The sequence below is a fragment of the Equus caballus genome, chromosome 6, assembly GCF_041296265.1.
Source record: "Equus caballus isolate H_3958 breed thoroughbred chromosome 6, TB-T2T, whole genome shotgun sequence".
NCBI classification, from domain to species: Eukaryota; Metazoa; Chordata; class Mammalia; order Perissodactyla; family Equidae; genus Equus; species Equus caballus.
Genome location: NC_091689.1, coordinates 15959043 through 15976095, shown reverse-complemented (window position 1 = coordinate 15976095; position 17053 = coordinate 15959043).

The following is a 17053-nucleotide window of genomic DNA, read 5'->3' as shown; positions in this document are numbered from 1 at the left end:
TTTCAATCCCACATTGCCATCTCCGACTCCACCTGTGTAACAGCATCCCTTTCCCAAGCCGGCTCTTCAGAGATTGCCTAGACTTCCCTTTCTCTTTTTCCTCATATTTAATCTGCTGATAAGTCCTTTTATTTCCAAAACTCTTACGTGGCCACTTTTGCAGATCTGGCAGTTTGACTTTCTCAGCAATGTTTCATCCCTCTGGGAAGTAGCCTAGCACTTGCTAGAGATTGCAGACATCCTCACAGCCCAGGTTCCACGTGGGGCCTGACTCCCACCAAACAGGTGATGTCCGTGCCTTCTGGAAGCAGAAGCAATGTCAGGAGGCAGTCTGTGCTGCTGCTGGCAAGCTCAGTCACTCAGTCTTGGAAACAGTGTAGTTTTGCTACAGCAGGTGTGACAGTTTTCCGTATCTGGTCTCTAGCTTCAAGCAGAGTGCAGGCCTTCCAGAATGCCTGCAATATTGTGGTCCCTTAACACATCAGCTGTGTGCTGGTGTCCTGATTCTCTACTCCTTGATCACGGCAGAGCTGGCCATAAACTTGGCTGCCCAGCTCCGCAGTGTTGTTTCGGTAGTCCTAACCCTGGAATTGCTGCCCAGAATGTGTTCTTCTGGCCCTCCAATGACTTGGAAAACTTCCTATTCCCTGTTTTAATCACTTTAGTTCAAAATAGAGTCCTGCTTAATCATTCATTGTTAAGAGAAGCAATCAGAGGCAACAAACTCTCAAAGATAAGAGTCTGGGAGTGGCTATCTGGCAGGTTTGGGTCAGTGACCATTACAGAATGAGATACTGAGAGTTGATAGCATACAAGGACTTTGATCATCTCACCAGCCCACAGGAGATGATGCTGGTTCACTAGGCGATGACACCATGGTGATAAGATGGAGTGAGCAAGAACTAGCAGGATACCCGAGAAGGACCCACGGATGTAAATGGTTCAAAGATAAATTCCGTTAAATGCAGGGATCTGCCACCTTACAGGCATTTCTTGGAGACTAGAATTCTCAAGCTTGTTGGGATGTTTGCTTCAAAGAGAAAAATAAGATGCTGCACTCTGCACCCCGTCCAATTAAGAAGCAGAAAACTTGGTGGGAATGTTAGGACACTTTAAGTTCAAAGTCTCAACTCATTTACTGAGTAAGCTCTAAGGTAGCTGACTTTGAGTGGGAGTGAGCTTGAGGAGGGTTCTCAATTCATCCAGGCCACAGTAGTCACAGCTGTACCACTTGGCTCCTTATGAGTCAAAGGATGCTCAGGATGATGTGTAGAGCCTACGAGGAGGCTTGAAAGAAGAATCAAAGCTCAGACTCCTGGTTTTTGAAGCAATCCATACCCTCTTCTTTAAGTGAATCTTCCTTTGAAAAATAGCTCTTAGCTTGCTATAGGGCCATGGCAGAGACTAAACACCTGACCTAAGAACCAATTGACCTTGTAAATGGAGGTGCCCTTCCTGAACTTGGGGTTGTCTGGCTCATCAAGCTATACAGTCAGCTGTAAACAGCAGCACACTACCAACAGGAGGGAGCAGCACTTATGGGATCCAGCTGGAGCAGACCCTGAAGGCACAAATAAGTTGTATGATCTAAGCTTATACCCGCAGTGTGCCTACCCTGACATCTTTTCCTCTGCCCGGACTTATGGCCAAGTTGGGAGCTCCTACCAGCGGACTGAGGAAGAAAAAAATTCAAACATAATTTAAATGTGGCTTTACAAGTTGGAAGTGGACTGCTGCAAAGTTACTGTCCCAGTCAAGGCTGGCCCTCAAGGACAGTGGAGAATGGAAAAGCATGTTCAGTATGAAACTTGGAACAGTCCATCTCAAAATCTGCTTTGCATGGAGTGGGAGAGATGGCCTGGTGTGTAAGCAATTGCTATACTTTGGACAAATGTTCAGAGAATTGGAACAAAAAAACCTGGAATTTCGTAGCAAACAAATCTAGAGAAGAGGAAGGTAGAGGGGCATCTCAGAATGGGGCCAGATAGTGAGAATATTTATGTCTCATGTGAAAGCTTAACAAAGACTCCGACTGGAATGAAGGTTCTCAGCCAACAAGAGAAACAAGTAAACCCACACTGGAGCTGTCAGTCAGCCTCTCCCAACCAATCCACTTTTTGCTCCATGAGCTCATGAATAAAGTGGCTATAGAGGCAGGAATAAAGATAAGGGATGGCCCAAAGAGGATTTCTTCTCTCCAAAGCTCGCCCATGTGTTGGCACTGGGCTGACCTGCCTACTGCCACTGCTAAGTATCCAAATAACCTGCAGCAGCAACCAATGTTGAATCCCATTCTTGTACCATATCCTGAGTACCAGTCTCATGCCACCAAAGGGTTGATTATATTGGAACTGCACCATCATGGAGGGAACAGAAAATTGCCCTCAGTGGAAAAGACACTTAAGCTAGATAAGAATTTTCCTTCTCTGTCTACCAGGCTCCCACTTGCAACACAATCTTCCTATTCATTGCTATAGGCTGAATATGTGCCCTCCCAAGAATTCATATGTTGAAATCTTAATGCCCAAAGTGATGGCGTTAGGAAGTGGTGCTCACCCTCATGAATGGGATTAATGCCTTCATAAAAGAGATCTAAGGGAGAGCTCCTTTCCCCTTTCCCCATGTGAGGACACAGGGAGAAGTCTATGACCAGGAAGAGGGCCCTCACCTGACCATGCTGGAACCCTTTTCTCAGACTTCCAGTCTCTAGAATTCTGAGAAATAAATTTTTATTCTTTATAAGCCACCCAGTCTGTGGTATTTTGTTATGGCAGCCCAAACAGACTAAGATACGCATAATCACGATATCCAAATAACGTTGCAGAAGCAACAGGGACTCCTGTTTATGCACAAGAATTAAGGCAGTCAAAGGTTTCCCTGCTTTTACTACAGCCTCACCACCTGGAAGCAACCAGCCCACAGAGCACTCCGTTCCAGGGCCAGGTGGAGAGCAATACTTGGTTAGATTGGGTGTGTTGTTCCTAACGCGGTTATTTGCTCTGCACCAACAACCATGTTGGGTGCTGATTCTCCCATAGTCGGAATACACTGTTCTGGGATCCAAAGGCTGGAAGTGAGAGTGGCAGCTCTTAACACTCCCCCTAATAATTCACTCACAAAAGTTCGATTATCATTTTTTTCAACTCTGGTTCTGTTGGTTTAGAAGTCTGAGATCCCAAGGACAAAATTATTCCACCATTAGACACAACCATGTTCCCACAGCTAAGAACTGCCCTTTGGCCATTTCAGGTTCCTGGTGTCCCTGAATAAACAGGTAAAAAAAAAAAAGAGGGGTTACCGCATGGACTGGGAAGATTAAATTGGTTATCAAGGGGAAATAGAGTTCCTGTTAAATTATGCAATCAGCAGGAGAATGTTCCTCAAACCAAGAAATCCTGTGGGGTGGCCCCATATCACGCATGTCAGGTGGTAGAAGCCAATGGAAAACCGTGAGAACCAATATAACAGGACCTTCCCAAGATTCATGCCCTTCAGGAATGAAGGTTTCAGTTACCCCTGAATAAAGAACACTAAGCTGCTGAAGGCAAAAGGAACATAGAATTAGCGATGGAGCCAGTAAGACGTAAACAATAAATACCAAGTAAACCCTAATGATCAGTTGCAGAAACAAACATTCTTGTAACTAACATGTTCCTTCTCTCCTTACTGTCCCATTTTTTTTCTTCTCTTTCCCTTTTGCCTACTATTCTTCTGTTTTAAGGCTTGATGGTGGACGTTAACTTTACAGTGTTGTCCATAGATTATAGTATAACAATACAGAGCTGTGATTAAACAAAAGGAGGAAAGACCTAACAACACAAAAGGGCCTTGAGGGCATTATGCTAAGTGAAATAAGTCAGACAGAGAAAGACAAATACTACATGATCTCACTTATATGTGGAATCTAAAAAAACAACCAAACTCGTAGATGTTACAGAGAATAAATTGGTGGTTTCCAGAGGTGGAAGATTGTGGGCGTGAGTGAAATGGGTGAAGGTGATCAAAAGGTACAAACTTCCAGTTATAAAATGAATAAGTCCTGGTGATATAATGTACGGCTTGGTGAAAAAGAAAAAGAAAAAAGAGAAAAGGCCAGCACCCAGCAACTGATGACATTTTGGGTCTCTGCTTTGGAGGAAAAGTTAAATGTATTTTGCACGAGGGATGGTTTCATTACAATAATAAGAGCATTTTTTGTTGCTGTTGTTGTGGTTTGAAAGTTTAAGTGTTAGGAGAAGGGTATTCATGGGTGTCAGTAACCAAAGTTGCGGTCTGTGGCAAGAATTGGATATCCAGTCCATTCCAACCCCGTTGTATCGTATTGGGCCTTCCTGCAAGCTAGGGGCTGAGAAACCAAAGACTACATTTCCCAGACATTCTTCTATGTCAGATTTCCCACATGACCTTGCCACCTTAGGCTTCTCTAAAACAGAATGTGGGAAGAAGTGTTTAAACTCCCATTTGGGCTATGTTCTCAGCTGCAATAGAAAATTCAGGAGTGTTAGAGTCAGAAAGATGGGAGTTTGAATCCCTACTCTGCTACCAAATCCTATGAGGATGTGGGCAATTTCCTGACCTTCCCAGAGCTGAGCCTCAGCATCCCGTGTGCATAATGATAAGCCCTCCCTGGAAGAATAATGAGAAACAAGTGAGATCATGAGTGTAAACCACCTGGTATAGTACCTGGCACACAAATGTTGGTTCCTCATCCCTTAACAATTGACAGATCTGTGTGGCAGTTTGGCAACTGGTCATACCTTTTCCAGAAAAATAATGAGTGAAAAAAAAGCAACATTGCGGGAACAATAAGAAAAGAATTTATGATATTATCCGACAGGGCATGAAGCCAGGGGAAATAACACTCCAGCTGGCATCGGTTTTCTTTTCAGAGGTAGAACATTATGGGAGCAAAAGCCCCCTTTAGAATTCATGGTCTATATCCCATTAAAGCTTCTGGACTACATCATTGTTTAACCAGATGGGTTAGTTAAGTAGTTCACAGGTGGTAGAACTGCGCTTTTGTGCAGGCCCCTACCTCCTGATTTATTTCCCTCTTGGAGCAGGAAGTGCTATTAAATGCATGGCAGTTTTCTAGAGGGATCTTTTTAAAGTAAATCCCAAGTTAAAAGTTCCCAAAATATCTTGTTATATGCTCTCACTTTCATGTTGAAGCAGAACTATTTGAGATGCTTGTTCTCAAAATTCATCCATGACTTTAACCTCCAGAGGTGAGAAGAATAGAAATCCAAACCGTGTTTCTTCACAATGGAAACCACCACTTTTAAAACAATAAAGTGAAGTTAGCTTTCAGGGCTGGCTGTCATGCTGAAGCCATTGTTCTTTTTTTTTTTCCTTGAAGCATTTATTTTATTTTTTGTTTTAATTGCAGTAACGTTGGATTGTAACATTATATAGCTTTCAGATGTACATGGTAATATATTTTGAATTCTGTGTAGATTACATCATGTTCACCACCCAAAAACTAATTACACTCCATCCCCTCACATGTGAGCCTAATCATCCCTTTTGCTCTCCCCTACCCTTCCCCTGTGGTAACCACCAATCCAATCTCCGTTGCCAAGTGTTTGGTTGTTGTTATTTTTATCTTCTACTTATGAGTGAGATCATACGGTATTTGATTTTCTCCCTCTGACTTATTTCATTCAACGTAATACCCTCAAGGACCATCCATGTTGTCACAAATGACTGGATTCCATCACTTCTTATGGCTGAGTAGTATTCCATTGTGTATAAATACCACATCTTCTTTATCCATTTATCCCTTGATGGGCACCTAGGTAGTTTCCAAGTCTTGGCTATTGTGTATAATGCTGCAATGAACATAGGGGTGGATGTATCTTTATGCTTTTGTGTTTTCAAGTTCTTTGGATAAATACCCAGCAATGGGACAGCTGGATCATATGGTAGATCTATCTTTAATTTTATGAGACTACTCCATACTGCTTTCCATAGTGGCTGCACCAGTTTGCGCTCCCACCAGCAGTGTACGAGGATACCCTTCTCTCCACATCCTCCCCAACACTTGTTGTTTCCTGTCTTGTTAATTATAGCCATTCTGACCAGAGTGAGGTGATACCTCATTGTAGTTTTGATTTGCATTTCCCTGATAGCTAATGATGTTGAGCATCTTTTCATGTGCCTGTTGGCCATCTGTATATCTTCTTTGGAGAAATCTCTGTTCAGATCTTTTGCCCATTTTTTAATTGGGTTGTTGGTTTTTTTGTTGTTGAGATGTATGAGTTCTTTGTATATTTTGGATATTAAACGCTTATATGTTATATGGTTTGCAAATATCTTCTCCCAATTGCTCGGTTGTCTTTTCATCTTGTTGATGGTTTCTTTTGCTGTGTAGGAGCTTTTTAGTTTGATGTAGTCCCATTTGTTCATTTTTATTTTGTTTCCCTTGGCCAGTCAGACATGGTACTTGAAAATATGCTGCCAAGACAGATATCAAAGAGCATACTGCCTATGTTTTCTCCTAGAAGTTTCATGGTTTCACATCTTACATTCAAGTCTTTAATCCATTTTGAGTTGATTTTTGTGCAGGGTGTAAGAGAATGGTCTACTTTCATTCTTTTGCATGTGGCTGTCCAGTTTTCCCAACACCATTTATTGAGGAGACTCTCCTTTCTCCATTGTATGCTCTTGACTCCGTTGTTGAATATTAGCTGTCCATAAATGTGTGGGTTTACTTCTGGGCTCTCGATTCTGTTCCATTGATCCATGTGTCTGTTTTTGTGCCAGTACCATGTTGTTTTGGTTACTATGGATTTGTAGTATATTTTGAAATCAGGGAGTGTGATACCTCCAGCTTTGTTCTTTTTTCTCAAGAATCCTTTGGCTATTCAGGGTCTTTTGTTGTTCCATGTAAGTTTTAGGATTCTTTGTTCTATTTCTGTGAAAAATGTTGTTGGAAATTTGATAGGGATTGTGTTGAATCTATAGATTGCTTTAGGAAGTATGGACATTTTAATGATGTTAATTCTTCCAATCCAAGAGCAAGGAATATCGTTCCATTTCTTTGTGTCTTCTTTGATTTCTTTCCACAATGTTTTATAGTTTTCAGTGCACAGATCTTTCACGTCTTCGGTCCAGTTTATTCCTAGGTATTTTATTCTTTTTGTTGCAATTGTAAATGGATTGAATTCTTAATTTCTCTTTCTGCTATGAAGCTATTGTTCTTGAAATGTCTGGTACCTGACAACGCAGAGCAGAAGAAGAAAGCTATTCATTATCAAGTAACATAATATGCAATGAGAGATGAATCTTCAGGTATAAACTACTCAGTACTTCCCATGCCAAAGGTCGAGTAAGGAAGTCACCTTTGAGAACTGATTTAGAAGACAGAAGGAAACTATTTTCTCTTTTATTAAAATATTTCATGAGTCTGGTGATAGTCATGTGTGACACTTAAATATTTGCAGACAGTATTCATTTGATTCTTCTAATGTAACTGGGAATATAAAAACAATGAACAGATATTTAGCATACATCTACATCAGTATAGTACTTAGGTATTTTTTAATAAATGAATTAATTGCACACATTGATTAAGGGGCAATAGGAAGGAGGTAAAGGAAAATATAAGAGTTAAAAGAGAGAAAAAAATAACTGAGGCAGATGGTTAAAGAAGAAAAAAAAGGAGGCATTAAATGGAGACAAAGAGAGAGAAAAACATAGGGCATATGAACAAAGGGAGAAAGAAAGAAAGAAAAAGAGGTTAACTGGGCAATATAATAGGAAACAGTGCTAAATAATGTGAACCCGAATTCCAGGTCCTGGGAGCAAGTGATTATAATGTAGGAGTGAAGCTGTTTATTTCTCTTTCCTCTCTACTTGCCAAGTCTATATGTTCACCACTGTATCCCTTATGCCTGGCCCAAGGACAACAAACCCTTGTTCGATAATTGAATGAGGATGAGGAATCATCACAGAACTACAGAAGGTCAGGTGCAAAGACCTTGAAAGGTACCCCACTCCATAGTCATTGTTCAGCCTATCTTGGTTCTTTCCACGAATAAAGAATACACTTCTCAAGGCAGTTATGGATGGCTTTCTCCCAACAGGCTAAATCCTCAGCCTGTAGCCATCACCAGTTCATCCTTTTAGACCGGACCCAGCAAATCTAATCTGTCTTTTACAGGACAGGCCAACCAAAGTCGGCCATACGTGTCCTTCAAGACCACCTTGAGACTTCTCTGGTTCCTCACCCTGCAGTGGCCAGTCCCCTCTGCATTAAGACCCTCTCCCCTGAAAACCTCTCCCTCTTCTTCTCTTCTCCTTTTCAAAGTAAGACTCACTCTCCTGGTGTGGTCTGAAGAACACAAAGAAAAGGGACCATTACCTCCCTCACTCCACAGACCACAAGTCTAATGTTTTACCTTCCATTCAAAAGAGTTTTTAGCGGGCAGCCACGTGGTAATGGCAAGAGCTCACCACTGAGCGGCAGTTCACAGTTTTCATGCCTCACACTAAAAAACAGTTTCCTTTCCTTCTCTGGGTACAAAGCTCTGGGAAATTGTTGAAACACGATAGGAACATTCATCTTTGGCCAAATGTCAGCTCCCTCCTCATGCCAATTCGCATTCCCAGTAGGGATGTTCCCAATTGTCCTTTTCCTTCAGCATCTGCCATTAGGAACGGTCTCCCTGGACTCACCCTTATTACCAGCCTGTTGCAAGGCTCTACATTAGCTGCCCTCCTTAACCACCTTCCTCCAAACCCCGTTCCCTGCCAAACTCTTCCTCCTGCATAGCATCCTGGTAAAGAAGGCCAGTGCTGAGCCAGGCTGCACCATGACTCAACTGCATGAATCTAGGCAACTGAATTAACCTCTCTTCTCTCTCCTGTAAAATAAGAATAATAATAGTTCCAACCTCCTGGTGGTCTTGTGAGATACAGCAATACACATGAACCCCTAGAACAGGACACTTCCTGAGTGCCTGGGAAGCGTTAGCTACTGTTACAACAGTTACTCTGGCTCTGCCTCCTAAGAAAGCCCACGTGATTTACAAAGTCACGTTAAGGAATGGCTGGCCACTGGCTCTAAAGTGTCATGTGCAGGATTCCTTAATATTACGCTCCTGAAGCGGTATGCAGAATTATGTGGATACAAGCATTTTTTTTCCCGCTGTAATTCTCAAAACTGGCTGCACACTGGAATCAGCTTTTAAAAACTGCTGTTGCCCAGGCTCTGCCCTCCAGTAGATATTCTGATACAAGTAATCTGGAATGAGGCCCAGACATTGCTCCCCAAAGAAGTATAACGGACATCCATGAGTGAGAACCACTGACGTACAGCAAGTTTCTTAACTGGGGCCGGGTGGGGGGAGGGGGGGGGACGGGGACATCAGATCCCTCATATGGTTTAATAAAAGAAAAATCAACAGCATATGCCCAGCCATCCCTCCCAGAAACTCTGACCCCGTAGGACCTGAACTGGACAGTGTACCTATACATTTCTAACGCTATACAGGTGATTCCTATGTGCTTTGGAAAGTAAATTTTCATCACCTTCCCAAAGGTGATGAAGAAAGGTTGGCTCCCAAACTGTACTCTGAGATGTGCTGTCTGTTGGGAATGACGTTTTCCCCAGCACAGACTTCTCTCATGGAGACCCAGATGCTCACGCTCACCTACCCAGGGCCAGCCCTGGTGGAAGTGGCTACCAGGAAGGAAGGGAAACTTGGGGTCTCCGGGTCTTTCCCTCCATATCGGGCAAATCACCAACTAGAACAATTTTCATCAATGAGAATGAGAAAAGCAGAAGAAATGGCTGGAACCATAAGATCCCTTCTCTATCCTTATCCAGAATATTTTAGATTGAGTGAAATAGCCTTAAGAAAGTTGTGTCTATTTCTGTCAACATATTCATGTGAGAACAGATTTTCAACAATAACTGATAAACATTAAATCCAAGAAGAAGTAGGATGTTGTCACTTCATTTCACACCACGCCAAATATAGATGTGCAAATTGACAAGCTTGTATAAAAGAAAAAGATACACTCAAAGTAAAATAAAAATAAACTGTTACTTATTTTTATCAAACTAAATTATTTATATATATATATTATCTTTTTTTAAAAAAAAAGATATCAGCATAACTTTACTTCCTATGTTTCCTTAAGATGAATTTCCCATTATTCTGAAATTGCTCTTCCCATATTTATGGTGGGAAAACTTCCTTTCTTTAATTAAATGATGGCATATTTGCTTGTTTATTTGTTTTTGACGACTTTGCTTTTAAAAGATTGGTAACTCTGTTAGTCAATCCCTTCACTGAATCCCCCACATCTTTTTTAAAACCGATCTGTGAAATCACAGAGGCTGGGAACAATTGGTTTCTGCAAAGTGCTTTTCAAAGTACTTAAACAATATACAAATAGTAGGTGTGTGGTGGTGGTAGCTCCGAAATATTGGAATCTTAACAAGTTCCCCAGATCTTTCCTGCATTTGGAAATCTGATAACCAAACTAGAGGTATTACATTTTTAAAAGGAAAATGTCTTTGCTTAAATGGACCTACAACTCCTCACACACCATAATGAAAGCAGGAACAAAATGGTTAAGTATTTTTGGGAAGTAGGGACTAGTGAATTTGAAAAGTACTCCTATGAAATGATGAACAAATCAGGGAAGAGGATGTTAGATGGATGTACAGATGGATGGATGGATGGTGGTGGATGGAGGGATGGATGGATGGATAATGGGGCATGGATGGGTGGATGATGGTGGATGGATGATGGATGATGGTGGATGGATGGATGGATGGATGATGGTCAATAGCTGATGGAGAAAAGGAAGGAGGATGGAAACAGGAAGACTAGAAAGAACTGGAGAGAGGGAGGTAATTAGATAAAGAGGAGGAGAAAGAGGGAAAGATTGTGTAGATATCACGGAAAAAAGAATGCTAAGAGTTACTCTACAAGTGAATTAAATGTTGACCGCATCCTCAATTTCCTCATTGGAAAATGAGCAAATTGGTTGAGATCATCTCCAATATCCTTTCCAGCATGGCATTCTCTGTGTGTATGAGCTAGACAAAGGAGGAGGAAAAAGAAGAAAAGGACAGGAAAGGAAGTTCAGTAATTCCAAAATATCAGGCTATGTATTAGTTTCTTACGGTTACTATAACAGATTACCACAACCTTAGTGACTTAAAACAGAAATTTTTTCCCTTATAGTTCTGGAGGTCAGAATCCTAAAATCTAGGCAGCCCTCCTGTCCACTTCTCCTGCAGACTTCGATTCAGAGACATGGGCTCCCGTCAGCTTTTGGCTCAATCTTCTACTCATTGTGCCCAAGGATATTACCTTGAGGACAAGATTGCCAGATTTACCAAATAAAAATACAAGATTCCCCCTTAACTTTGAATATCAGAAAAACAGCACATGATATTTTTAGTATAAGTATGCTCCAAATATTCAGGGGACATAATAATGCTAAAAAAAAAAAAAACTTGTTGCTTATCTGAAATTCAAAATTAAGTGGGTATCCTCTATTTTATTGGCAACCTTCCTTGGGGATCATAGCCATCCCAACCAGACAGACAGGGAAAAAAACATGGATAATCATTCTCTTAGGGGTGTTTATCGTCCAGACAGGGATCAATGTTTATTCATCAACAAGCAGTTTCCTATGCTAGCTCTACACTCAAGCCAATTTCTCCCATGTCGTTCCACCAGCCACTCTCGTCCCTTCTTAATTGGCTTCGAAATGCTAGCCTGTGCATATTACCACTCTTTTTATAATCCTCCCAAACTCCTTAATGTCTTGTCAAGATCCCTGTCCCTAATCTATTTCTACAGCCTCGTTCATTATTCCCTCCTCCTCACTTCCCCAGCTCCTGCCACACTGTCTTCCTTCAGCCCCTCACATAAATCTTTGAGCCAAATCAGAGTTCATCCACACCTTTCTCATTGCTCAGAGAAGGAGAAACGTTCCCGACCCGAATGAGCTGAATGTCATGTAAGTTGACACCCAGGGCAGTGCAAGGAGGGGGTCTGCAAATGTCTTCTTACTATCTTGTGAAATCCCCGGTTTCTTTTCAGTTCTCTTTGGATCCAGAGTCCAGGGTCTTTAACTGGCTCACACAGTTTTTGTTAGCATCTCCAAAAAGGTAGAAAAGAAACTGAATATAGAAAATAGTGCAAAATATGAATATGTTTAAGGGAGAGTGGTTTTTAGGCTTCCGTTAAAAAAAAAAAATGGTCTGACCCAGTTTTCAACTAGGTCAAGATGTGGTAGAATGAGTTAAATCATGAAAGGCAAAATTACCCTAGAGCAGAGGAGGATTTTCATGAAGTCACTTCCTACCTGCTACTTGAGCTTGGGTGGAACTTGCCCTTCCAGTTGAGGGAGTGTCGTGCCCCCAAGGAAAAGGGAGCTCATGATTTGAGCATCCCTCTACTTGCATTTCCCCATCCTTCTTCCAACTTGGACCAGGTTCCTCATTCCTTCCTACAGTGGTTGGTTTCTCATTTTAATGACTTAGAGTGACCCAAAATGGGTGGCTTTGTGGTGTTTTTCATCTTTTCTGCCCCCTTTTTTCTTTTATTTTTAGCAGGGTAAGATGCAAAGAGACTTGACATTTAGAATATCTAGCAGTTTCTATGCTCTTTTTCTTCTATATTTTCACCAGCATCATCACTCAAACATTTTTTTTCTGCTTTCGCCTGATTATTTCCCTTAGTACCTTTAAATGATTCAATTCTTAGGACTTTTTTCTTATGTCATTCTTGTTTCCTTTCTAAACATTTTTCCATTTCTTGGTTTTGCCGACTTTTAAAATTTGAGCCCTCTTGATTTCCTATAAACGTCTGTTCTTTTAAAAAATGAGCCCCATTTTATTCTTGCCTGTGAAATTTTAATTTCCACGTTCCTGTTAGACATTTCTGATTCATTTCTCTTTTTTTCCTCCCAAACTATTTTTCACTTCTCTTTCATTTATCTTTCCCCTTCCTTCACCTGGGAGGGAGATGGTCCTATCAACCCAGCTTCTAAGGTCTTCTTTGCTTTCTTCCCTTTTCTCACTGGAGCTCTTCCTTATATTTTTAGTTTTATGTCTTCAATATTTTCCTCTTGTCTTCCTCCTGACTCATTCTCTACCTTCTCTTCTTTGTGTTTATGCTTCCATTTCTCTTCTAAAGCTTTTCTTAATTTCCTCTTCTTTTCTTTAAATCTTCCTATTCTTGCCTCATGACAAAAATGTCCTTCCTCCAAAAAAATCCTCTAGTAAATTCCCTAAACACAAATATGACTTTTTCGTGTTTCATCTTCAGGCTTCTGACCTGCCTTGCCAGCTCCATTTCTGATACCCTCATACACAAACCTGGAGTCCCAGCCATCAAGCTCACTTCTCTGGAGTTACTCTTCTGGAGTGATCTGACCTCTGCCTAGAATGCTTTCCCCCTTTGTCTGCTTCCCTCCTACTGTTCCTCTAAGACTTATCCAAGATGTCACCTTCCCCATGACCTCCCCAGCCTGGTTAGTCAAATGTTATCTATGTTTCTGTCACCCCAGGAGTTTAACCTCCTCATCAATCATAATTCAATGTGGAACCGTAAATGCAACCTGTAAAAGAAATATTAGATAAACAACATATGAAAGAGTGCATAAAGTAAATATACAGTGTCAAATAATTACTTTGAAAAATCCATAGAACCTCCACCCAGCACCCCAAAAGCCTATGTACCCTGTTTTAGTCTTACCCTGCTTACTCCCTCCTAAAAATAACTGTGATCTTTGAATTTATGTTAATCCTTTCCTCACTTTTCTTTAGAGTTTTACCACCTTTGTATGCCTTCTTAAACAATAAAGTTTAATTTTTCCTGTTTTTGAATTTTATAGGAATGGGATCACCCGGTAGATAGATCCTGTAAATCGCTCTCTTTTGTCTTCTTTCTTTCACTTAATGTTATGTTAAATTCCAGGCTATTGTTGCAATTCGCTATTGTTTGCTTATTTTTCCTCCTGTCTAGATTTCCATTGCATGCGATTTTCCGCAATTTATTTACCCATTTTAAAGTTGATGGACCAGTTCGGAGCTACCATAAACATTGCTAGTGAAAACATTCCTGTACTGTACAAGAATCCTGGCGCACATGTACACATATCTTTCACAGGGAGGAATGAGAAACAATTGCTGAGTCAGAGTATGCTCCTGTTCAACTTTAGTAGAAAACGCCAAACTATTTTCTAAAGAGGTTGTAACAATTTACATTCCCACCGGCAGTTTATGGGAATTCCTTCTGATGCACAGCTTCACCAACCTTTGCCCATCTGATGGACAGGGATGGGCATTTTCATCTCTTTACGCCCGGAGCTACCCAGTTGACTGGCATGTAGAAGATGCTCCCATGAATTTGCTAATTCATAAAAGTCCCTTATGTATATGAATTACTATGGATTTATTCCAATGTCTGAGAACTTTCCAAAGATCTACCCTAGAATGGCTTGTGGTCAATTGTGTATGGATGACATTTACTCTGAAAATTTATTTTTCTTTACCACATAGGAAAATTTTCTCCACTAATAGTGCTTGTATATAGGTCAAAGTTTGTCTGAGCCTTTGTACACAGCAGGGTGAGAGAGGCTGCAGGGCATTGCATTATCAATGCTTTCAGCCCTGAGATGAAGGATGGAGAGCGTCCACTGACAAAACTTCACATTTTTTTAGCTCAGGAGGAGCCTTTCCACCTCTGCCTAACAAAGCAGTTCTAGATTCAAGAGATCTGAGCTTTCCAGGGACTTCCGTGGAGTTCTACTACCCCTGGAGGCAGAAGGCGTGCAGGATACTGCATTCCTACTTACCTGATGGAGCCCCTCCTTAAACTCTCACCCCTAGTAAATCAATAGATGCCCCCCAGCAAGTTTTCTGAAATTACAAGTCTTTATGGATGGATTTTTTAATTAAAACATGTGAAAGGAGAAACTTTTGGAAAGACCTAACACCGTGTCTTCATACTTCTGTGGAGACCATTTTTTAGAGTGGTAACAAAAGTGAAATGGAGTGAAGTTATAAAGCTTAAAGAACTGTCACTTGTAAACACATGTTCAAGGATTTTCTTTTCTTTTGGTGAGGAAGATTTGCCCTGAGCTAACATCCATTGCCCATCTTCCTCTCTTTTTGCTTGAGGAAGATTAGCCCTAAGCTAACACATGTGCCAATCTTCCTCTATTTTTTGTATGTGGGATACATCCGCAGCATGGCTGATGAGTGGAGTAGGTCTACGCCTGGGATCCAAACCTGCAAACCCCACGTGCTGCTGAAGTGGAGCACGGGGAACTTTAATCACTCAGCCATGGGTCAGCCCCTCAAGGATTTTTTTTAAATGCCAGTGAAGTATTCTAATATAAATTTCCCCACCTACAAACAAATGTTTCTCTGAATTCAGATGTTAATTGAATGTATGAGTTAGTGCTCTATAATATTTTTAAATGTCTTTACATTAGGGCCTCTGTGACAAGTTGGTTTAAATTCTCATCTTTATATCTCTTCCACCTTTAACATTTCTTCTTTCACACAATGTGTATTTGAAAAGATTCTTCAAATTGAATGTTAGGTATGTGTGTAGCAGAGAAGTTATTCCCTGAAATTTCTCAAAAGTTGATAGGAAAAGAGAATATTTGTCATGAGAAATTTTTTGTAAAGTGACTTTTGAGATATGTGAAATGAAAGAACCCCCAGGCTTCAACCCGTCCAGTTGCCAGCCCCTACAAATCTTGTCAAATTCTTTCTCAATTGACAAATGAATTCTTAGTGAATTATAGTTATGAGTCAATAGAACAAAAAAGAGAGGGGCCGGCCCCGTGGCCTAGTGGTTAATTTCTCGTGCTCCGCTTTGGCAGCCCAGGGTTTCACTGGTTTGGATCCTGGGCACGGACATGGCACCACTCGTTAAGCCATGCTGAGGTGGCATCCCACATGCCACAACCAGAAGGACTCACAACTAAAAATATACAACTATGTACTGGGGGGACTTGGGGAGAAAAAGCAGAAAAAAAAGAAGATTGGCAACAGTTGTTAGCTCAGGTGCCAATCTTGAAAAAAACAAACAAACAAAAAGGTTAAAACTTCATTTGAAATGATCATATTTGCCCTTTTGGTCTCCATGTTGTTTTTTTTGAAGTCAGGAATAAGCAACTTTTTGAGAAAACAGAATGTCTTCACTAAGGGGAAAGAGACACATGATGAAATGGCCAGGGCTTTGTAGAATGGAAAGAGCACTGGTCTGGGACTCTGATGGTTCTCATTCTAGAACCTTCTCAGTATATATTTGAACAAGCTCCCTGAGCTTCATTTCCTACACCTGTAAAAGAAAGGGGAATTAGATAATATCTAAAATCACACACAGACATTAATTTCTGTGACTGATTGATACTAAGACCCAAGAATTAGTGAAGTAAAATTTTTTTTTAAAAAGCAGAAAAAGATCATAGTGTTTTACGTATTCAAAAGATAAAACTAAACAAAAAAATCCACTGCGCACTTACCAGAATGGCTAAAAAAATTTTTGATGACAACATTAAATGTTGGCAAGGATATAGAGCAACTAGAACTCCCGTACATGGCTGGTGGGAGTTTAAAATGTTATAACCATTTCAGAAAAAGATATGGCCCTTCCTTATACAATTAAATATACATTTACCCTCTGACCCAGCAATTTCACTCCTACCTATTTATCCAAGAGCAATGAAAATATGTGTCCACAAAAAGACTTTACAAGAATATTCACAGCCATTTTATTCATGATAACCCAAAACAGGAAACCATTTAGATATCCATGAACAGAGGAAAGGATAAACAGACTGTGATATATCTATGCAATGGAATACTACTCAACAATAAACAAGAAATGAACTATTAATACATGCTACAACGTGAGTGAATCTCAAAAACACGCCGAGTGAAAGAAATCTAACACAAAAGAGAATATATCTTGATAGGAGTTTGTATTACATGTGTATGCATTTGTCAAAACCCATGGAATGGTGCATTTAAGATTTGTGCATTCCCTTTAATGTTAGTCAC